The sequence below is a fragment of the Varroa jacobsoni genome, unplaced genomic scaffold, assembly GCF_002532875.2.
Source record: "Varroa jacobsoni isolate VJ856 unplaced genomic scaffold, vjacob_1.0 scaffold_1434, whole genome shotgun sequence".
NCBI classification, from domain to species: Eukaryota; Metazoa; Arthropoda; class Arachnida; order Mesostigmata; family Varroidae; genus Varroa; species Varroa jacobsoni.
This window is the reverse complement of record NW_019214336.1, coordinates 95936-119827: the sequence shown is the minus strand read 5'-3', so window position 1 is coordinate 119827 and position 23892 is coordinate 95936. Positions and strand designations below refer to the sequence as shown.

Genomic DNA, 23892 nt, shown 5'->3' with positions numbered 1-23892 from the left:
ACTGATCGATTAAATGATCTCCATTGTTCCGTTGAGGGGTAGCTCCTGTATAAAGGAACGGTCAAATGAGGTTGCTATGACAGTTATTGCAACAAGTTGTATTGTTCTTGACGCCTGATCTACTTCTATTTTCTAGCCGCCATTGATAACCATCAAACAAGCCCAGCGTTACAGTTTAAATTATAATCCAACGTCTTAGCTAGTTTTAATATAGATCAATAAAAGAAACTAGCATCATCTGTCCACTCTGTTGCCCACGACATAGCTATTTCTGCCCAGAACGAAAACGTTTAATCGTATACATTGCTCATCAGGGTTTGGTTTGCAGCGCGGATATTTAAATGGAAGGTACGACATGTATGTGTGCGTACGATACAAAAGTAACGATCTCGCCGTATCGATCGTGTTTATTATTAGTTCGACTTAATGCGAAACAGTGTTAGCCTTTAACTTGCCCACCAAATTCGACTAATCTTCAAAGAAGAACTTTAGCGATGTTTGTAGGGTTCATTATGCGTTACAAGATTCGATACCCGGCTTAGTTAATGGCTCCCTTAATCTAGTATAGTTGCGCCGTGCTATCTTCAGCATGGACTGAGACGCTTTAGACGAAAATTCTACGATGCTCGAGTAATGATCTCAATTTTCAAAAACACGTATCTCTGATAGGCATATACGGTTGGGCATAACAACTCAATGCACTCACAGTAGGACACGATTAATTATACTACTAAAATCTAGGAAGAATGTAATTAGGAAACAAGCTGTTTACCCTGGCCATTCAGATGGGTAATGATGACTTGAATGTGCATTTTATATGACGTGGATCATTGTTAATAAATTATATTTATATAATAAAAAAATGAAGGAGCAAATGCACTGGATAGATGAGCTGAAACTACAATTAAGTAATTTTGAAGGTGTTACCGAGTTTCACCTATCTCTAACTGTATACGTTGAGATACCCAACGATTTCGGTGGCCAGCAGGAGTAGATTTCAGCTTTTTGCAGACTATGTAAAGAACAACATTGCTTTATAAGGCAACAAATCATTAAATAAATCAATTGCCCAGCTAATTTAATAAAAAGAAAACTTCCGCCTTTAGCGAACCGAAATTATCCGAATTTCTACTGAAAACCTCGTAATTTCTAGCTGGCGCAGAGCGGACCTTTCCAAGGTTAACAGGCTTCGACGATCCTCCAGACTCTATGCTGCCTTACCCCCTTCTCCATGAGTGGCCCCGTTCGAACAACCTAAGCATTCATTTTAATCGATCGATAGTTATTCTTGAGATTGAAGGCACGAAACTGCAGTTATCATATAAGTAACTGCGTTTTAGTGTTTATTACCTAATTTTAAGGTTGTCATATAAATAGAAAGTCAAATTAACTACAATTGCCGAACTTAGTGACGACGACACTTTTCAATAGGACTAAAATGTCCTTTTTCGCCACTGAACCTATATCACTATCGATCAATTTGACCATTTGAGAGTGTTTTTTTTTTTTTATAAATTCAGCCGTTATTATATCGCTATCGCATGGTTGTGGGAAATGATAAACTTTTGTTTTCTTAAACCTTAAGTATTGTTACGTTCGGTATAAATAGAATCGCCATTTAAATAGAATACACTAGAACAGAAGTAACAACAGAAGTAAACTAATTAATATTATTTTATTAATTAGTTTTACTAATTAATATTAATTAAGTTAATTTAAGTAAAGTTTATAGTAACACAAGAAGGAAAGGTGTGCTTCAAAACAATTGGACCAGTACATAATAGCATCTTTATTACCTCGAATCACTTTTTTCTCTTCGTCTACTAAGTGACATTAGTAGATATTTTGACACGCTATTGCACGAAGTATGTGTAATGCACGTTCTTAATGTGTTTCATTGCCTCTAACTCTATTCTAATCTCTACCTAGTTTCTCCACGGAATACAGTGTACCAGTCAGCGACTCATCAATCTTCCTCGTGAAATAGCGCTTGTCCACCCTGTTAGAGGCAATTACGAGAAGACATGCTAACGCCAACTAATCTTTATAACGGAACCTGTTTTTACAGCCAGCCCTATGTCCGTGTTGGCCGCACGGGCTAGATTCTTGCCGGTAGTGCCGAATACGGCACAACTGTGTGTATTGAGTTTCATGCCGCTAGGTGTTCCGGTGTTGTTCTCGTGCATTCGAAATTGTCCCGTCGGTCGCTACGCGCCAATTTTCATCGTTTGTTTTCATTGATTTTCTATTGTTTTTTCTGCTGGCCCGTGCTCTCTCGCAGTTTCCTCCTCTTCGTCCCTGTTCTATCTGATCGCGAGGTTGAGAAACGAACGTTCTTCACATGGCGAATTTTTCGATGCGTGCAATGACCTTTACTTTCTGCTTTGGCATCTGCCGTTCCTGTCGACTGGTCGTCTGTCGTTCTTGTTCATGCCTAGTCATGACATCATAGAAACCCAAGCAAACGAAGGAAAAAAGGCCTGAAACAAATATGATAGGATACTAGCTTTCTGCGTAGCGGCAGCATCTACTCCTTTTGGTAGTTATTTTTTCTGTGGCAGCTGGCAGTGGTTGACAGTGATCTGCTGGCCATTCTGAAGGTTTAATAGATAAGCTGGCATCGTCTCCTAAGTAGAACAGAGAGGGAAAATTACATGCAGTTATGCGGGTGAGGCTGCCTCCTTTGTCGTGCGGTCTTCCGATTTCGACAACATTTACCTCAGGTTTCGTCCAAGAAATTGGTTTAGCTCGGTTGCATAGATGGTCTATGGCGCCGTAGTTCCGTCAAAGGAATGCCGATTCCCAACACAAGTCCCTTCTGCCTACCCTGATATAGCACCGCGTGTAGTCGTCGGGTCGAATGCATCCTGTACGTTGCAATTTTAGCGTGCATCCGGGCTGGCTGGAAAAAAAGAACTGCCCTGGCAATGATGACTATATGCTGATGATATTTTTCTTGATGTCCTTGACACCAGTCGATATTGCACTGGCTTTTGCAATGCGACGATGAATATGCAATGAGTCCAAGGACCGTAGCGAATGTTAGGTTCGATAGATTGACTCCTTTCGAGAGACTGTAACCAGCCGTCAAAGACAACCTCATAAGAACTACCACTGGATTGGATGGGTAGATTCTCTCGCTAATCAAAACAACGATCTGTCGATATTGCTCTGAATAGTTCATAATATAGCTACAACAAAGCAGTTGTGTTTGGTAGGGTAACTTATATTAACGCTTCTAGCGTGCCATAGCAATAGAATTATGCCATAGCAGTAGAGTTAAGCGTTTCCAGCTCTCAAACCTTGGAACAACAAAGTCCTCTACCAGTTTCATCATTTCCAGAAAGTCTAACTTATAGATCAAAGAGGAGATTTTATGGATCTTCTTTCTCAAATTTAGCACTATTGTGCTAGTGTTTTGTCAAAGGCTTTATAGGCTGTTTGTAAGTACGCTGCGTATTGATTGAAGGACTGCGAGAAGGAAGGGCGTTTGATCGAAAATTGTGTACTAGAAGCGGATTTTTTTTAGAAAAAAAAAGGCTCCTACGCTATTTTTAATATTAGACAACATACTGGAATTTAATGTACAGAGCAATTAAGCAACGTTTTAGAATTAGAATTCAATGGTGAACTATAGAACGTGGAACAAGATTTCTAAAATCGCACCTTTCGGAGGTAGTGGCCAAGTTGACGAGTTTCCCCAAAGCGGCTGGCCTATTATACACTCCTGAAAGAAATCAAGGTCATCTTACATTATCCATCTTGTTTCTAAGTGTCCTTCCTGTTCCTGCCGTGTTGACAAAACTTCGGAATCGTCTTCTTGGTATAGTATCGAGGACCTGTCTTCACTAGAAGGCCTAGTTGGGGTCGATTTTCCTGGGCTAAATATGAGGTTTTCTCAAGAGACCTACGAGAAAGCACTGTAACTATATGCTACGCAACTGTTTGCTAATGCGAAAATTAAAGCAGTGTGAGAAGATAATCGAATGGCTTTGAATCTAGCAGTAAAAAGGGCATCAGACCATTTCGGCCTTGAAAAAAGCCAATCATGGATCTACGCTGCAGTAAAGATCTTTGGGATCTGTTGATCGAATACATGAAACCCGACATGGCAACCACTGTTGTTTTTTCTTGCTCCAAACATTTGATGTGGAACACACGTGTTTGACATGGGAAGATTCTAGCTGTTGATTCTTCGTCCAGACGCGATAGCGACACGACGTATACCCATTTATAATACTTACTGTGTCTAACCGTTAAGATCAGGCGGTAAATAATGGCACTCAGCGAGTACTAACTGTTTTGGTTTATGTCAATCATTCATTGAATTGGTTATATTTTAAGCGTGCAACATATATTGCGTAGAGCTAAAATAAACAGCAAACACAAGACCAGCCATGGCGCTGTTAATATTTATGGCTAACGTTCTAATCAATCTTACCGTCTCTGAGCTTAATCTTTATCTATGCAGTCCCCACAGCCCAGATTATCGTCAGCTTACTTATCCAAATATAATAATATATTTTAAAACAGATTTTCTGATAGAGCTGTTCTTTAAATTACCGACAATATGAACAACGTCAGCAGTAGCAATGTCTTCCGTTATAAATATATATTAATGCTATAGAGAAGATACTATTTAGAAAAGTATTAAGCAAAAATGTCAGTGCTCACGATGTGGCTATTATCTTGTAGAAAATACATTTCGATCTCGAAAGTTGGAACGGTTGTTGTCATATAGGATAAAAGCTATAACACTGTATAATGTACAATCGTACGAAGCTTGAGCACGCAAGAGGTCGTACGTACAGATATCATGCAAAAGTACGTGATTATCTTCAGCCTAACCTAACAGCCCAAAAGTTCGATGGGGCGAGTGAAACGAATATTGATTTACATTATGTGATATATGATTAGGAATATTGTTTCTGCGTTCGTCGCTAACGTGTAGTAACGCTTCAATTTTTTATCGAGTCCTCCAGTGTGTTAACACATTTCGCTATATAATTGCCGTGTCTGTGCATTGCTTCATAGAAACGCTTTGCTTAGAAGAATATCACTCAGACGTTAGTTATTTTGAGATTTATCCAGTACTCTGAAGCGACAGTATATATTTATATAAACTTACTCTTATAACATGTAAACCTTCTCCGATCATATGGAATATGTGTCACAGATGTCACCAATACGTTAAAAAAGCGGAACAATATTAAACGTAAACATTTTTGTACAGATGGGCAATTGTTGATAGAGCCAGACCGCGGTTATCCTGCTGGTTCTAGGTTTGTTATGCTTTTAACGAAATGCAATTTTCGCAGTCAACGGTCATCACTAATCGTAAATCATAGTAATCTTGTTAGATAAAAGGTGTTTTATATTTGCAATACATGAAAGGAGGTTCCCTCATATCTTCTAGGATGAACCCGCACGTAACCCTGTCTATATGGGTATATTCCCGCGTTGCCTGCTGGGCATCGATGTACGTCGTTCGAGAATAATTCACCTAAAAACACACTGTAGGGCCTTCTCACGTTGATGGTAGTAGAAGTCAAGCTGGCCGACTTAGTTCATTCGCTAGTCTTCTTCACAAAGGAAACAGCGAAACGAAACAGAGGGGCAAAAAGAGGATGGGATCGGAAAAAGTAGAGTAATGCTGGCGGCGACTGCAGCGCCAAAACGGTGGCTTCGTTTCTCTTTCACTGTTAAGCAAAGAAGCTCAATATATGCCGCTTGTTGCGCGTGTCCTTCTTTCTACTGCCAGTGCTTCTTCTACTTCTTTATTGTAGAAGGAAACCAGTGCTAGTAGACGCAGGGGCTTAGTATCTTGGTCTTTCAGCGCTCAGCAGGCCTCTTTCTTCAAGGCCTGCTGATCGCGATGTGCGCGGACGGGACGACCGTCATCAGCCTATTTTAGCATGAACCCAGTTAAGGTTGTGCCCCCCCTCCCACAACTACTCTCGCTCCGAGCTAACCGTTATATCATCGTAGTCCGGTGGTAGGAATAGATCTAGCAGACATAATGGTCAGCTTAGCCGGTTCGGCAGCGTTAATAAAGAGCGCTTTCATAAATATACTCGTCAACTGGCCCCCATCTGATAAAAGTAATAATCACCATTTGTTACAATCTTGATCTGATAATATAATTCTATACATTCAACTCATAGCGCCAACTCAATGAGGGTGTACCGCCCAGCTGGCTGGTCGACCGACCGCCTGCAGCTTTATCGCTAAATGCAGCACGCTAACGTAACTAGATGGGGGCAATTTCCAAGTTGACAGCTCGTGTTAGCAACCCCACAAGTTATTAACTAATAAAGGGCTACATATAACAGAGAAACGACCATCTTAGAAGATATTTAGCCAAGGAACTTGTTTACGAGAGCGTTCGTGCAATTATGTCTGCATGGTTTTGTCAGTGGCTGAGCTAGGATAGATAGGGTGAATATAGTTGCCGACAGACAGCATACGTAGCGAAACCCTAAACCGAAGGCAGTAACGAAGAACGACTCTCACTAGAGGCTCAGTGATTAATTCGTTGACATGTCCATTATAATTCAGATGAGGTCTGCGTTTAATCAATCGGGGGAACATCACACTGATGGTGCTGTCAGGTGAGACGGTAATTCTGCGAGGGTTTGCCATGCTACAGTTTGCATCTGAATGGAGACATAAAGACTACATTATCTGAACGAGCGTGTTTTCATTTATATATACCGATCACTTCTTGTTCCCTTACAACTCGTTTACGGAACCTGTTTCCAAACAGAAAAAATAGCACTTTTATGTATCTCAAGCCCGTGAATGTATTTTCCCAATCATCGTACAGGACCAGACCCAACTCCTTTCAGTTAGTATTATGCCTGCTTTTATCGCCATTGTACAATCGCAACATGTCATGCTGCTGCTGGCACATCTTTAGCGTGATTACAATATGAGGCATCATTCTCGGGTCTGACTATCGCGGCCCACCACGACATCTTGGCCGCATTTATTTTCAGTGTGTAGACAACTTCAACTACAAAGTTACTACTCTACTTCAACTACTCTAGTTGGTTTTGCCAGTTATCTGCTCATTCGACGGCTTCATCCCTTAGTTCGTTTTTCAGCTTCTATAACAAGCACTGAATGATGATTCGATGAAGGTAGAACGAGTAAGGCAGCTCCTTGGGGGCTTTGTAGAGACTCGATCCCTGCTAGCAATGCCGGAGAGCTGCAAGTCTCTGTGGCCATCGAGAAAAACACCAGTCATATTTGCAACAACATTAATATTCATGATACTTCGGCTTAAGCTTAAAGGCGAGGTACTCGAAAGAACGACCAGAACGGATGCTTTATTGAGATGGGTCGGTTCGACCTGTCAATATACATACCCCATTGCAGACCCTGGCTGCTGAAGCGTCCAGAAACACGAAACGTCGAAAAAGTTCTGGTAATTTCTCATGTTAAGTTGTTGTTGTTGTTGTTGTTTGCTTCGTGAAACATGAAGCAATAGTAGCAGCGTGATAGCTGTGATCTGTTTGTCTGAAACAACTGGTGCAAAAAATTATCTATCGTTTCGTACAAATATCAATTTTTCCTCTTTCTTGGTCCTATTTGGCCTGTTACTTGATACGACAAGCAGCAGCAGCAACCAACCTCAGGAAAGTATGGCAAAAGGTAAGCACGGCGATGTCTGCTTTGTCGTTTACTGAGGGGGAATGCTTATCGTTAACTAGTTGGGGATTGTTGATTGTGCGCTTGTAGATGCCTAATAATTCGCCTTTGTGGGTCAGATGCATGTGGCTAAAACTTAGCTACCTCGCCCAGACAAATCGATGCGTTTACCATCGAGGACTTTTGGCACCTAAAGGCGCTGCTCTGACTTCATTATTTAATGTACACGCTCAAACGGTTTAACCAATAATGAAGGTTATTAATACGTCCGTTATATGTAGAAGCACTGCAGCTAAATAAGCGACATAATTTATGATTCTTATTTTCGAATAATTGTTCATTGAAATATTATACAGAGAAGATTGTGCGATATTACAATTCGCGCGTATCAAACGCTAACTAAGTACACGAAAAGAGGTGACCATATCTAGATAGCATAGTTTCCCATCGCGCGAACTGTATTTGAAAATTGAAAATATGATTACACACTACGATACCTGGGGATATTCCCTTTATCGAGATTGAGTTGCGGACGCTTCTGTGCGCCCCTGCCTCTTGTACCAGAGATTCATTAGACAGCTGCAAGGCGCCCAACTATTCGCAGCCCTCAAACAAACCCAGAAAGGTTCTTGGTCAGAAAAGCTGTACTTTACTCAAAAACTTCGTAAAATTGCCGAGTCAAAAATCTTACAACCTTGGCCATCCTAACCGAACAGTTGATACCTGCCAGAAAATTATCCTCCGAAAATCCGTCTATTGCATTTTAAGCACGACCCTCCAACTAGATTTCAAAGAATCATGCTATAATCTACGTGCGGAACATATTGTTTTTGTCAAACAAATATACAATAAACAAAACTTTAATCTAGCCATGTGGCATCCTTTGTCTGTCGTTTTTATATTCACTCAGTTCTCTTTTACTATATGTGTATTTATCTCTGTATTTTTTACATTGTTTTCATTTGCTATGAGTTTTGGTAGTTCGACGGTCACTAGCACAAACTATGTCTGCATGTGTATAACTACTGATAACACCTCACAGTATTCCTTCCAAAGAGACTACCTGCGTGCTATGAGACAATCATTAGAAGAGGCAGACATAAATTCATTTATGTACACATCTGCTCATACAGAGGTTTCTATCTTCGCTCTAGGTTCCCGCATGTGGGAAAGTTGGAAACCCATCGATCGATAAGGCCGTGCCAAACTGCCTTTTTCAGTAGATATAATAGCAGCAAGATGGGCAGTTTCTTATTTTCTAGTTAGTTAAATCGCTGAATGCAGAGATTCAACGAGGAGCGGTGTCTAAATGATTTCATATTGTAATCGAACTCGACACACCGACGCAATGCGCGTGTAATAATATAGTAGGTCGAACTCGCGCGGAAGCACAGTGTGTGCTTTTGTTGCTCCATGTTAATGTGTTCGCTCAAGTCAACAGGTAGTCGAGCGGCTACTGCTAAAATTCGTGTGCATATGTGTGTGTGTGTGTGTGAGAGAATGTGCTCTGTCTTAAAAACACTGAATCTTAATACAATAAAACACTAAGCACAACGTAAGTGGTAGCAAAGCAACAGTAGAAGTTACAAGACGAAACGGTCCATCTGAGCCCTGTTCATGTTTGCTGTTCAGTGTAACATAGCTCCGTTCAAAATTACACAGTACACTGTATAGTAAACTGGATGAAAGCAGTTCCTTACTCAAATCGAGGCAAAGAAACTCCTTATACGATACTTTGCGAGATTCGGGCCTTCTCATCAAAACTCTGGCCTGATTCACTTAGGATTTTTCATTGGTGATTGTTCTAGTCGGTAGGATTGCTAAACCGAAAATAGTGAACCAGGGATTATGTAAGTAGTGACGAGACCCTCTTGCAGCCATCTGGAAACAGCCAAATCAGGACTCAAGAAAGTTTGAAGAAGTCCAAGAGAACCGTGGATGCCGCCAGAGGCGAAGTTTAGACTTCTTGGAGAGCTTGTCATTTTTCTCCTGGTAGGTTTAGTGGGATGCTCAGCCTTTTGTTGTGGCTCTTAGACTGTTTCTTTTTTCTTCGCTGTCTCTCTTTGAACGCGTGCAAATAGACGCATGTTGTTTACTCGGCGAGGAATGACAGGTCCTATCTGGAGGAGCACGGCAAACATATTCGCACACAGACTAGGCCAAAGGGAGTGTACGAGCTTACGAGATAACGAACTTACGAAAATGGAGACAGGCAAACGTCACTGGTTAGCATCGGCAAGCGGAATATATCAAAAGCGCAATTCTCGACAAATGGTAACAATACTGATGACGACGAGGACGGATCTACAAGCCGTTCAAACACAGACGCATATACTTAATCAACCCAGCCACCACTAGCTGACCGTTTTTCTGTCCAAGTGCCTATATGTGTCAGTAGTAGAGACGACCGAGAAGCAAAACACATCAGCCACTCCACTCACTTAGCATCCTATCATCCCTAACATCCGTCGGCACTTGCGTAAGGGATTAGTTAACAAGAGGATGGTAGCAAAAGTGTGCGTCGACCTACATCCATCCGGAAGTCAAGGAAATAAAGGTGGCAAAGTCATAGCATATGCAGTTCAAGTGATTCATGCTTTCTGCTCCTTGTTTGGTTACACATATTGATTCACACAACATACAAATTATATGATACTTGTATATATATATATATATATATATATATATATATGTATGTACATATAACTGTGCACAACCCGAATGGCGATATAATTATGTAAGGTTCACACGGCTCTTGGCTATATGTATGTATAGAACGATATGGTGCGCATAAATTGTGTCTCGTCTTCTTGCAGAGTCAAAGTGCTAAGTGACGCGCGTCGTCCCTGTTAACTTTGACTGAGAGGTCGAGTCTTTTCCGTCTAGACATCGTTTGCCGTAGGCTGTATAACGGCGCGCCGTTCTTAAATGGGTCTCGTTGTGCTTTTTGCTCCAGCTCATGCAAATTTACCCACTGTGTAAAGTGTATTTCCTCTCGTACACCAACTGATTTTCGTCTCGGAGCTCTTGGAACATTTGAACACGCCCTATTTCCCATTATGTCTTAGGCGTGCCCCTACACTTAACCATTTATATTTGATAGCAATCTGTTGGTTCAACGACAACAACAACAACAACGAGCTGGAATGGCTACTGATTTTTATATTATTTTATAAACTATATCTTGAACGATCTTTTCATCAGAGTCTCATCGTCTGCTACAGACTAGAAACAATGTAAATGTTTTAGGCCACTATGTTCTGTCTGGCTTTTTGCCTTAGCTTACTGCCGTAAGGTGTTTCAATTCATCACCGTTATGAAACAGGCTCGTGATCTCAGAAGAAATCATATATCGCTTTGAAAAGACTGTCACCTCTCGGTTAATAGGTATCCGTTAGTGCGCACTTACGTTTCATGAAAAAAAGATATATGAAAGAATGCTCTATGCAAAATGAGCTCTTTCAATCCATTAAGCGCGCATACCGGCTCCAGCAAAGGCTCACTGACTTGAGAAGCTAACGCTTAGGGTTTGGCTTTTGTTTCTCTGGAAACCTTTTTCAATAATTTAATCGTTACGATAAAAGAGTTAGTTAGCATTACTTACAAAACCATCCTATCAGACGCACTAAGCCTAATAGATTTTCTCAAAGTATGGCCCGAAAAGAATTTTCTATTCTTGACCTCGACAACTATCAGTATACCTATAGTTCTGCCGATGCATTCTCATAAGCATATAAAACACCAGTGGTGTTTCTCCCTGATTCTGCCAGCTGTAAAATGGTGTGCAATCTACACTAGCCAATCATCTTTGCCGCCAACTCTTAGCTGTGTTATTGTTATTCATTGATCTGGATAATATTCGAAAAAAAATAATATCTGATTCACTCATCCAAGATGTAGACCGCTGCCTGGGTCTCCACCTGTGGCGGTGGTGTTTTGAAAGGCAGGTTGTCATTTTGTCTCGCCTGGTTGAGTAATTGAGTCCTTAAAAGTAACTTAGCATGACACATTCGTTTGCCCACATTCCCGCCCCCGTGGACGAAGAGCATCTGTTATTGCCTTCAGAGTACGCAGTGTGTCGTGAAATTCGTCCTCAATCGATGGATGGATTTGACTACGTCGAACAGAGCTTGAATCTTGGTTTGATCCGACTTTGTAATCTCTTTGATAGCTGTTATTAAGCCTTTCTTTGAAGGCCAGCTATATATATATATATATATATATATATATACAAAATCTTTGATAAAACGCCAGTGGTAAGTGAAAATAGTTGACGAGCTCTCTACTACGTCTCATTTGTCTTCTCCGACATTTTCTCCTTGCTCTTACCCTATTGAAAGGGTCGGCGCTCTTGCTGTATGCAGTCGCTCAAAATGGCTGCATGCGCAGTTTGCTCGTTCTGACATGCGCTCCAAATGAAGCACGTACATTTTATGTATTGTTCTTTTAGACTTGAATTGTGTCAGTCGGATACCTTGTATATGTTCTAGTATACACGTACATCTATATACAAAGAGAACCTTTTGCATCCGTTGTATATTTAGCAAGGTTTCGTGACTATTTTGTCGCATGTAAAATAGATGTTTTTCCGATACTCTGTAACATTTTAAAAGAAACGCTTGGATCTATCGACAATAACAACCGCTGATAGACTAAGCAACATTGCATATATCTGTTCGCTAAAATATAAATTACATGTCCTAGTCAAAGTTATCTAACCGGTCTTCCCAAGGTCAAAGAGGCTCGGTAACGTATTCCTTTTTTCTGCTTTATACAACAGTAGCATTTCCACCTTGCAGACCTAGCGTGCACAGTAGATTCCTGACGCGCACCTGAATCGCTGTATACATACGCTAGTCTGTGGACTCACAGTCTTTCCATTGCCCCATTTGTTAAATTCCCCATGTATCCCCGATCCTAACGGGCAGTCGCCTAGCTTTTTACTTCAGCAACAACCAAAACAATCAAGAAAATTGGTGCCAAAAAACGTCAACAAATAGCAAACGCTCGCCCTTGGAGATTCAAATGTCTTCAGCATTAAATCCGGTACTGTTGTCAAGTAATGCATCACCTAAAGCTTAATGGGTCTGTAACAGTTATGGAGCAGTTTGCCTTACTTTGTTTTCATGGGAATTTTGCAATGCGTAGCATAATAACTTGTTTGACTAATTATCAATAGCTCTTATACTTCACACCATCCCAGCCAGAACCTGCTTTATTCTTAAAGCGTTTACTCATGTAGGACATCTTGTGTCTGAAGGACGAGAACACAGCTGGGCACCCGAGGCAAGGTGGCAAGTATAGTTGAAACCCGGCTTGTACTTCCGGCGGGGAGGCAAAGGGTTTGTACGGTAGACTGGAGGATTTGGATTAGGTGCTCCGCCCAACTTCCGGTTTTCGCTACATCAGATATCAGGAGAACTTCGTGGACGCGTTCCGAAAGCTTGTCCACATCTAACCGTCGCGACAGGTATGTGGTCGGTATGTAACCTCAAATACCTGTGCCTTCTGAAAGTGAGTGATTTTTATCCCAAAAAAAATGTTTATTATTTTTACACATTATTTTTATTGTTACACATATTTTGATAATCAAGCTTCTTTTACCGTTATCATCGTTGATTTGAACTAAATGCCTTCTGGTTTGATCCTTGTGGGTTGTTCTCTCACAAAAGCTTTATCGTTCTGCCAATATAATAGCTTACCCTGTTGACTGGCTTTCTTTGCAATAGGTCATTTGCAATTTTGGGATCCTGGTAGAAAGGAGGGACTGACAGCACGCGTACCTCGTGTACGAGTCACAAAGTAAATAAGTTCTCTGAGCTCACCAGTTCGCTCTGTATATCTGCCAGTGCCTAATTCCGTGCATTAGTGACACTTAGTCTCTAGAAACACCGCGCCTGACCCATCGGGAACGTCGATATATAGCTGTGTGTTTCACATGTGTATAAGTACTTGGAGACGACATAACAAGCTAGCTTCAAATAGGACGCGTATGCTCATAATATACTGAAAAAATTGAGGGCAGGTTGTACCTTATTATACGAATTAAGGAGCACATCTGGTCAACTGATTTTCGAAAAAAAAAAAAAATATTCTTATTGATACCATCTCATCGCTCATATGGCATACCCCTAGCTGGAGTAAGACAGCTCCAGAGGATGACATTAGTCCCGGAAAAAAGCTCTAAAAAGATTACAAAGCACTTACTCACCTTCATTTTTATCGTATTAATAAGGCATTTACGCAAATACATAAAAATTAAAAAATATGTAGAAGTTCGACAAATGTTTATAGATTACATATCAATACAACTGATAGCCTAGTTTATACATTAGCCATCAATTGAAGCTTAAAGGCTTGTAAACATCCAACGAGTTTACCCCAGGCTTCTCGTTTAACGAATTGACCCTTGAACAACTCCTCAGCATTGTTTCTGATAACTCAATTTATTGCTGACTTAGACAATATCATCCACAATAAATTAGTTCGCTAAAATAATAATAATTATCATAATATTAAAATTCAATAATATATATATACGTGTTCTCAACTGGGTGCCTGTGTTTTCGCGTTTCAGCAACGTTGTTTTCATGGCCGAAAAAGCGTCGGGCTGTCTAAGAATTTTTCTCGAGATGCCAGACATCTCACTATCAGTTATTTTATCGACTACCACGTGTACTTGTTTCGCTTTCAAGCTAAGCACTGTCCCTTCAGCTCTGACACTCGATGCAAAATAAGAGAGTCATTGGTTCATTCCCCAGCACAAGCGTACGTAAAGACTTCACGAACTGTTGTGTTGGCCAGTTTGATGTTAGCAATAGGCGCTATTTAGGCGCTGCGTCGACTGTCGGATCGGCCTCTTCATTGGTCTTAACGGCCATATGTATCACTCTGTTATACTTCGAAGGACACTAGACGAGTCCTTGCGCGTACAGAGCATGCCCCCTTGATTACCTCGTACTACGTGTATGTACGGCCATAAAGGAGCGATTAAAGCAAATGCTAGAAAGCGATCCTTGAAGGCAGATATATTACCTATCCGTTGAAGGGAGTTCGAGATTATGGCATGCCGTGCATACGATACATTATAAATTTTGGTGTCGATATTATTGCCCGGCGTATGCTAACGGCATAACAGCTGGGGCTAACAGCAAAACAGGTGCAATCCACCTGCCGGCTTATCATTCTCACCATACTCACAACCTGTATGCTGCCGTAGACCCGAAAATGGTAATAATGAAATTACTCTTATTGTTTGAGCGTTCCCAAATGTTTCGAGCGCTCCCGCTTGCAAAGTTAGAAGTATCGTATTCAGAAAAAAGCGATCGAGGTTAGCAGTCCGAGCTGCCTTCCGATGGCAGTGATGATGGCATGACAATGCAAAAGAAAGCTTCTGATGCTGTACGAGATGGTGCGAAGATGGAAGCGGCGATGGCGAAAGCTGGCTACGAGCGAAAGACCGACGAAGTTGGTTCCTGAACGGAAGCGGGTGAAAGCCATAAACAAAAGGACCTTGATAAGCACCTGTCGACCGCCAAACCTACGCAGCCACCATCCAGATAATGACCGCTAACGATCAAAGTAGCAGCAACGAACAGCATGAATGGCGCCAATGTCCGGAGCAAGTAAATTAGGTGTTGTAACAGTATGCGGTATCTGATCTATGGGATGTGCCTTGGTGGGTGGGTGTCCACGCGTCGATGTGAGTATCTATGCCGTAAAAAGAAGAATAACTCTTTTTAAATTAGACTCATTGTGGGAACTGCTGAGGAGGGACGACGACGTCTGCGCGCCGAACTGGGCAAGTAATATTAACGACAAAGGCGACCGAAGACATAACAAGGTTGAACGGCTCCACATAAATAGGGAAACATGGAGAGAGCGTGTGCGCTAGAGGAAGGAAAGCCAAAGAAGCTCTTTCACGAAGCGGGCCCGGTTTGCCTAGTTCCATCAACATTTCCGTATAGCACCAATCAAAAACGAGCGGTAAAAGTGAAGACGAGACCGATGGGGAAAGGGCCCGCTAATCGACTTATCATCCGATACATACACTAGATTAACAGTGGTAATAATGAGTATATTTTATTTGAAGCTTATAGCAATGCATAAGGTATTTGAGTGTAATATCTCAGTAGATACAAGATAGGCCAAGCAGAAGTGAAAAGAAACGGCCAGACGTTGACGAACAAGGCGACAAGGGTGGGAAGGCTGGATAGAACACCTCGTTGGGACTTATACATAAATAATATGCATAAATTTCCATTGTAGGAAATAGAGATCACTCAACAGAGCATGTGTGCCATTCTGAAAACTGGGTTTTTCATTAGTTGATTATTAGTGTTTGTTGGCCTGCTTTTTGCTGGCCTGCTGCTGAAACAGGTCCAAGAGCGTATTTGGAATCAGATTGTCACCGGTGACGACAGAGAGATTCAATACAAATAGCGATTTCACCGAACAACAAAAGCTGAGCGCGTTCCAGCTCGCCCAAAATAATGTGTTCGATGAGCCAGGAAGGTTATCGTTTATTATCGAGTTTTTAACGCATTATTGAAAAATCTGGTTTACACAGCTAGAACTAACGATAGCTCTACTGCGTAAGGAAAAAAAACCTACAGTTTTCAATCACACACAAAGTATCATCCTTCAGCTAGGCAGTGTTTGCCAACACTTCACAATGGTAATCTGGCACACACTCACATTTGACGACCATATCTTAGCAATCCTAGGACCAACACGAAAATGCCATACTTTCATTTCTAAATTGCCACGATGAACATTTTAATAAACAAAGGATTAATTATTACTACAGAAGATTCTTTATATTATATAATAGCTGGCTTCCGTAGAATCTATTAATTTGGGTACTATGCAAAGAACAACCCTTATAGTATACTCATATAGTTATATAATAACATGACAGTGTCCTTAACTGAATATCGATAGACAAGCGATACGCGCTATGCGCACCACCTGGTCACTGAGGCTCAATGTGCCCTTCATACGTATGGTGCCAGGCAACCTAGATTTTGATCTAGGTAGATAGTAAGTTGAACTTAGAATGGCTGGAATCTGTGTGACTTTACTTTACCCTAGCTACATTAAAAATTTCAAAATAGGAGCAACGTTTTTTAATTAGAGAACGCTCCTCGCATAGCATATACTCGTTTGTAGATTTGCTACGGTTAAACTAGATTCATACAAACAGGAACAATTATGCTATGAGCTTTGTTAATAACAAGGATCCAGCTGCATATATTGGGGCGTGTACCTAAATATCGCACAATAAGTTACGTTTCCCTTTAAAACTTCACATCTTTTTGAATTCAGTTGCATTTCCAGCTCGACAGAACGTAGTAGTAATATAACCACGCTGCACAGATGCGTTGCATAAATATCAGGCGGGTTCGGATCGCCCATCAAACCCTTCGCACTGCCCTCAAACAGCAGCCTACGCAGTATGAAAGTTGTTCACAACTAGCAGAAAAGTAGAACGTAGAAACTTGCTAATATTCTGCGAAGGTCATGGGTCCACCGGGTCATGGTGAGCGATTGAGCGTGGACGGAAGCAGGCAGTCCCTGTAAGCAAGCAGGGCCAGACCGGAACAATAGCAAGACTAAGTATTTTTCACTCTAAACGGTACAAGGATATTGCAGTGTTTTCTCAATTACAATAATAAGGGATGCGTGTGCGAGGGTAGATCATAATATCTAGCAGGGCGCTATAGGCTTAACCAGCTAATGACATTAGAAATTATGACACTTTGGTAACCAAAGAAGGCGTTAACGTTTATCTCGTCGTCCGCCTTCGATCCTTGGGCGCCATCTGCCACACGAACAGGAAACTCGATTGGTTTAGGAATTACACTTAGCAACGGACTCGCTACAAACAGCTGCCCAACTAGATCGCCTGCATAGGTTGTTACGTAATAGCTACCTGCCTGCCGAGACGAAAAGCAATCCGAACATACCGAAGCTACTTTCTCGTCTCGTGACTCCTTTCACGCTGGGTAGTCTTGCACTGGTTTCAAGGGGAGCATAACTCTTATCAGTAGAATTTTTTTGCCTCTTTGCTCGGCCAGCACGTCCCGAATACGGCGGCATGCCAAAGCGTTACCTACGCATAACCATCGAACTCTTTGAGGGAGTGACAAATGCATAGGGTTAGGTAACCTTAAAGCGGGGACCCGGCTAATCTACTTGACCAAATGACGATGGTTCGTAGGTTGCTATTATAGATAGTATACGATGGGTCCTGTTAGGGACTATTTTCAGCAAAAACAAGTATTTTTATGTTTGCAAAAAAAGATTAGTTGCTAGTGCTACTACTAGCAATGCCGGATTCAGCCACGCAGTTAGTCAAGGCAGGAAGGTGCTTGGACAACTTTCAAATTGGACATATATAGGAAAGACACAACATGCCAGTCTCTCTGTTACCTTTCCCTTGATCCCGGTTTGTTATTAACGGCACGGCACGACACGCTTTCAGCGCTTCCTTCACTGAAGATAGTTTATACTAAGCAAAGTGTAGTCGCCTAACTGGTCACATATCTTGAAGGTGTCGAGCCAACTGTGTTTGGTTTTGTTGAAACGATAGGAGAAAATAGATACTATAAATAGTAAAATCTGCGTGTCAAAGTTTGTGCGGTATTCTTCTATATACTATAAACTAAGCAGTCTGTTCTCTACTTAGCTACTCATAACGGGTATCACCAAGGGATAAGGAAAATGTAGTGCAATCAATTTTCGAGGTTCGCCAAATGTGTACGTCCATTATTTTCGCTGTAATCTTTTCAAATATCGTTTCTGTCTTTGAACAATAAAAAAAAAAAGGTCTTAACATCAACAATTGTTCTTGACTTTGTTTGGAGACTGGTTGACAGCAGTGTTGTTTTCCATGCAAACGTAGCCTTTGCCAAACTTGCTGGCAACTTGAAATAAGCAAGCGCGACGAACAAGACTCGAAACCTCGTAAAAAACCTGAAAAAAAGTTATTAATTCAATTTAAAAAATTAAGAACAAAAGATCTAGTATAAACGGCATAGACCACATATAACATACTGTGTAGGCTCAGCACTTGATGTTCATACCGTAACCAGATGCATCATGGTTACTTTGATTCTTGACAAACATCTGAAGACGTTTAAACATTTCACAATATTTTCGCCTCAGAATTGCTACACATTATTTTCTCAACGACAATTTTGTTGACACATAACGATAATCAGGTTATGATACGCCAGCTAGGAGCGCAACTTGTTGTCACTATGTACATGTATGTTCGATAGCTGACATCGAGATCCTGACGAGCGTAGATCAGACTGAGACCTTGGAAAGATGTGGTTTTTTTTTACATTAAATTTCAATGGCACTACTATACCAGTAGCGCCTTTATCAGCTCAAGTGGTGGTCACACATTCGCGCGCTTCGAACGAACAGATAGCTAGGAGGCTGTCCTACTACGTCGATCTTCGTTCTAATATTCTGGACACACGTCTCGGATAAAAACTTCTATCTTTGCAAGTTCATCCGCAGGCCAGCGTAGCTGTCGCCGTAGACTGCTTTAACAGATGAAATAAAGAGCGCAGAACTTTACTAATGTCAAAGTCATGAAGCCGAGAAGTGTAGCTGCGCATTACATCGGCGTATTAATTAGGTGCCGAGGAGCCACCCCCCAGAAACGAGATCAGCGTTAAAAAAAATTCAGTTAAATGATCTCCGTAACGATCAACCCGATCGAGCCAAAGGCGTCCGTTAGCGACCAACCAATATATCTGCTTCTCGTATGCAGTGTCGGACACACGGAAGCTCGCGCTCGTCCATTAGAGCGTTGTAACATTACAGTTTACATCCGGTATACACAAACATGCAGTCATCTTTACATGTGTTTCTATGATATTTATGCTATATATATAATGAGAATAGAATGATCGGTCGGGGGGTCTTTGTTTGGGTTCATCATATAGTTCTTATCAGTGATGAACACTCATGCACAACGTGATGTCTATTTCCAGTATGCATCTGTTGAATCTAATTGACTTAGAAATGAAAAAAAATACGAATGTTATTAAGTTTATAGGCAGGTCAACCGATATGTTGGGCCCTAGGAACTTCTCTCAGCCTGTTACACATAAGAACAGAACGAAGTAGCCGTTTCGCTTCTGCTGGGAAGGCTGAGAAATTACGGGACTAGACCACCAGGGCAGGGCACCAGCTGTGCCGACTTGCGTTTTTTTTTACAAGGAAGTTCCATTCTATGTATTTACGTAGTCGTCATGAACATGTTATTTGAATGGGTGGAAATTTGTAAGTGTAAACGATGCCCTGGACGATTGTTTTAAGCTTACAAATGTGTGTGTTCGTCATAATGCCCCCGATGGAAGCCATGACTCTTTATTGGTGATGGACGGTAGTAACAGAATACGAACAAGGTCTTTCGTAGAGATATAACAATCATAGTATTACCTATATATCTGTATGGTGAAATGGAGATTACTGTTGGATATTTGTTACCTCATAGAGAAAATAGCAACAATGGATTATTTTTTTTTTTTTTTTTATACAGAACTAAGTCAACTTACAAAAAAAAGTATGAACTGAATTTGCCACCTTGAAAAATATTATCACGCCGGAAACAATAATACTAGCTAATGGCTCAAACGAACGATATAGGTAAAGACTACTATTTGATGCTAGGCAATATAAATGTCATACATTACTACTAGTAATAGCCAAACGAACTGTAAACTTAATTGTGTTACTGTGTATATACTATTACTCCAATCGTAGCAATGACGACTAAAATAAACCTAACAAATCACTTAGATAATAACTTAGAAAACGTACATCCCTATTGAAAGCTGGGTAGATCTTTTTTTGTTTTAGTTGCTTTTTCTGTGCATCTTGTTGAAATCTTATAGCTAGTGTAAAGTCAGCAGTGATAAATTTTAAATAATTTACCTAAAATTCACTTGCACGAAAAAATACTATGTACTGTTATACGATAGATTTAGACAATTAAAAAAAATAGGCCTTAAAAACACGAGAACTAACGGATGTCTCGAGACGAAATGCTATCGGCTCTTATTGCGCTCAGTATTTCCAGCGGTAGTGGACCCCTTCGCAGTCTGAATAAATCGAAGGATGCTCGCTGGCTTGGCCGTTGCCTAGTGAGGACCCACCAGCATCTGCTTAGTGATAAGTATAATCTGAGAGGTCTTGGCGACTATCCATTAATGTCGAAGTCCCTTCTTGACTAGCAATATGTATATTTGTATATAAAAACATAGACCATCGTTTTACGTATGTGACCAAACACGATGTCAAACAGCAGCTGTCATAGCTGCTGGCTATTTTTTTAGTTGCGTTTTCTTCTTTATGAGTGAAGTGCCGTTTGGATCAGTTCGCTCACCAACTATAACAGCAGTTTCAGACCCCAGAAGAGAACATTTACAAATAAGCGTGGATTCTGACACCGCTGTGAGCTGCCACAGTGACCCACTTGTATAATAGGATTCTGTTATCCTTTAATCTTCGTCTAAAGCCTTCCGTTTGTTACCTAAGCCTTCCTTGTTTCCAATAATACTATACCGTATAATTTTTTTTTTCTTAGGAGATACACTAACATAATTGTGTACTTTATATTGTATATAATCTAATACGTACAATATGCAACGATGCTGAAAAAATTCGCGCAGTGTGCTATGCCAGTAACCTGTCGTTGGAAATTGATGGAGTAAATGTTGCTGGAGCAAGGCGCAAGGCACTCGACCACAATGACAGCAAGTCCAATATTGTTGTCTGGGCATCCTCTTCCCATTTGATGGATGGTCCAATAGGACCCAAGAGGCTATACGAGAAGGCTTGAAGATGTCCGCTTATGTACATCCGCATAAGCTGAAAAGTCCGGAAGCTTCGTTGGTGCCTACAAGGCGGTGGGTCGTCTATCATGTGAGTCCATACTATCCAAGTCCCACTGATGAAACGAAAAATAGACTATAGAAAACAAAAAAGAATGTTGATACTTTCGATTTGTCCTCTCGAGCTTGCGGCTCTACTGAAGTTTATGAAGAACAAAAACTGAAACGTAAGGTCATCCTGGAGAAAGCCAAGGAGTTATATAGCGTGACACGTGATACGGCGTATTTAGTATTGCTAAGAGACAACTGGTGTAGAGTTTAAACAACGATGCGTTTGGTATATTAATTATACAAGCGGTAATACCTATCCATAATTTTCTTTGCATTATGTAGCCCGAATAATTTCAGTGTTCAAAAAATGACTAGCGCTTGTTTTGTAGGAAGTACAAGAGCAGGTAAATCATCGAACCCTTATCTTCTACTTGGTCCCTAACTTTCGTTGCAGAAAGTCTGACTACTGCGAAAACAGTCGTATAAAATATTCCTTTTTTTACTGAGCAACTACCTGTTACCCAACAATGAGACAATTCGAACGATTGTATAGACGAAAATTCGGCAGGTACAACAGTGATTAGAGAACAGGTGCAAATGATGTTCGGATAAAAACGTTCAGCCGTACCTCAATAATGACTTGGAAGTAATAAGTGTTTTCACCTTTTCCAAAGTCTGGAACGTTTTGTAGAGACGCTGCACCACTAGTAAGGATCTACTCTGGCATTGATTTCCAATGTTCTTAACTGTTTTATGCCTCTAATTTTACGAAAATTACATTAAATTTAAAAGAGATTAATCTTACAGTAAGTACCGTCACCCGATCAATGTTATAGACCCAAAATGATTAGGAGCATCACTGAGGGACAAATGTATTACTACGTACTGGAAGCTTTATACCTTTGCGCCACGCGAAAGGCTCAGTGGACGCGGACGTTACCGCTGGCAGCAACGACATCAGGGAGACAATAGCATGTATAATTTTGCTCTGAAAAACCTCTAACGTAATTCGCTGTCTCGTCTTCGGAAACGACTGAGAAAAGACCGCTCGATTATAACCTTTGAAGGAGCGCGTTTCTTCGACCCGATAATCCGCTTCCATGAGTAGGCTTACATCGGCGATAGGCCATAGGTGAAAAGCGGCCCTAGCCGAAAACACCGGTAAAGAACAATAACTCATTACCTGTATAAAGATCTACACTAAACATTGTAGTTTGCTGCGGCATCCGCTACAGATAAAACGCACTGCGACCACTCGAAACGGTTTTCTTGTAAGTGGCCACCACCTGCTTTCATTTATCAAATTGACCCGAGCTTAACCCAAACATACCTGCACGCGGCCGTATCAGTTGGTTTGGCTCATATGTACTGGGTAACAACCAGCGCGACGTCGTGCGGCAGCGGCAACGACGTTCTGTCTAGCTAGGGAATGAGTACGGTTGATTTTTCCTCTGAGGCTCGTACGGTGGTAAGCAGATGGGTGTCAACCGGTAACAGTTACGTCTCTAGCACCACGCCGAGCGTATCGTTATCCATTTAGGCACACAGAAGCTTAATATCACGATCGCGGATAGAACATGTTGCGAAAAACTTTTCTTTATCGTCTCTTTCCACTATCATCCTGTCATCTGCGCTATAGCCGGTGCAGCAGTGGCCACGGTCGGCTTTCAGCATAGCCATAACTCTGGCCACAGTTACGTATCGATAGATACGAGGCACTAACGTAAGCAACAAAAAGATCGAACAAGTTCATATGCGTCAGTAATTCCGAGAGGGAAATATTGCGATGACGAAGACCACAATAGAAGCAGTCTAGCAACACTGCAACGCTTATGTCTTTATTGTTGTAGGTCATCTTTCCATAGGATCAACCTGTTGGTTACAAGTGACGTAGGATCGCTTGTACGCAGGGTCACATGGTATTTTCTGCTGTTCCGTTGTTACTAGTTCGGATTTCGCTACATGTACATAACCTGGCAGTAATTGATGAACGACATCTGTTGTATTACGGCCAGCGTGTTTGTGCCTAATTTTCCCTTTTTGTGTGACTTATAGTGCCTAGTATGTGAAGCGATGTTGCAGTTTACTATGGTACAGCACAATGTTGGCTATGACCCTCTATCTTGTCAACCTATCCCACAAACTGCTTAAATTCTGTTGAGGTTGCCATTGAAACATTATTCAATAAGTCATCGAATTGTCAGCTGAAATTAGGCCGATCGGTTGCCACGGCTTTCAATGTCGATCGAGGGACAAACATTGTACGGAGTGACCCTCATACGAACGTAGTAGGTTCAAGTCGCTTGATTTCCATGTCGCCGGTAACATTGAT

General features: G+C 41.2%; 1 protein-coding gene and 1 long non-coding RNA gene across 3 annotated transcripts in view; one reads left to right on the top strand and one right to left on the bottom strand.

The window, feature by feature from the left end:
• Positions 1 to 23892, top strand: part of LOC111270042 (metabotropic glutamate receptor 2) — a 118175-nt gene that overhangs the window by 4032 nt on the left and 90251 nt on the right. The gene's annotated exons all lie outside the window — the stretch shown is intronic.
• LOC147752176 (uncharacterized) lies at positions 1756 to 3739 on the bottom strand. The gene is made up of 2 exons (XR_015314812.1): positions 3667 to 3739; positions 1756 to 3074 (listed from the first exon to the last, which is right to left on the bottom strand). It is a non-coding gene; the product is annotated as an uncharacterized LOC147752176 (long non-coding RNA).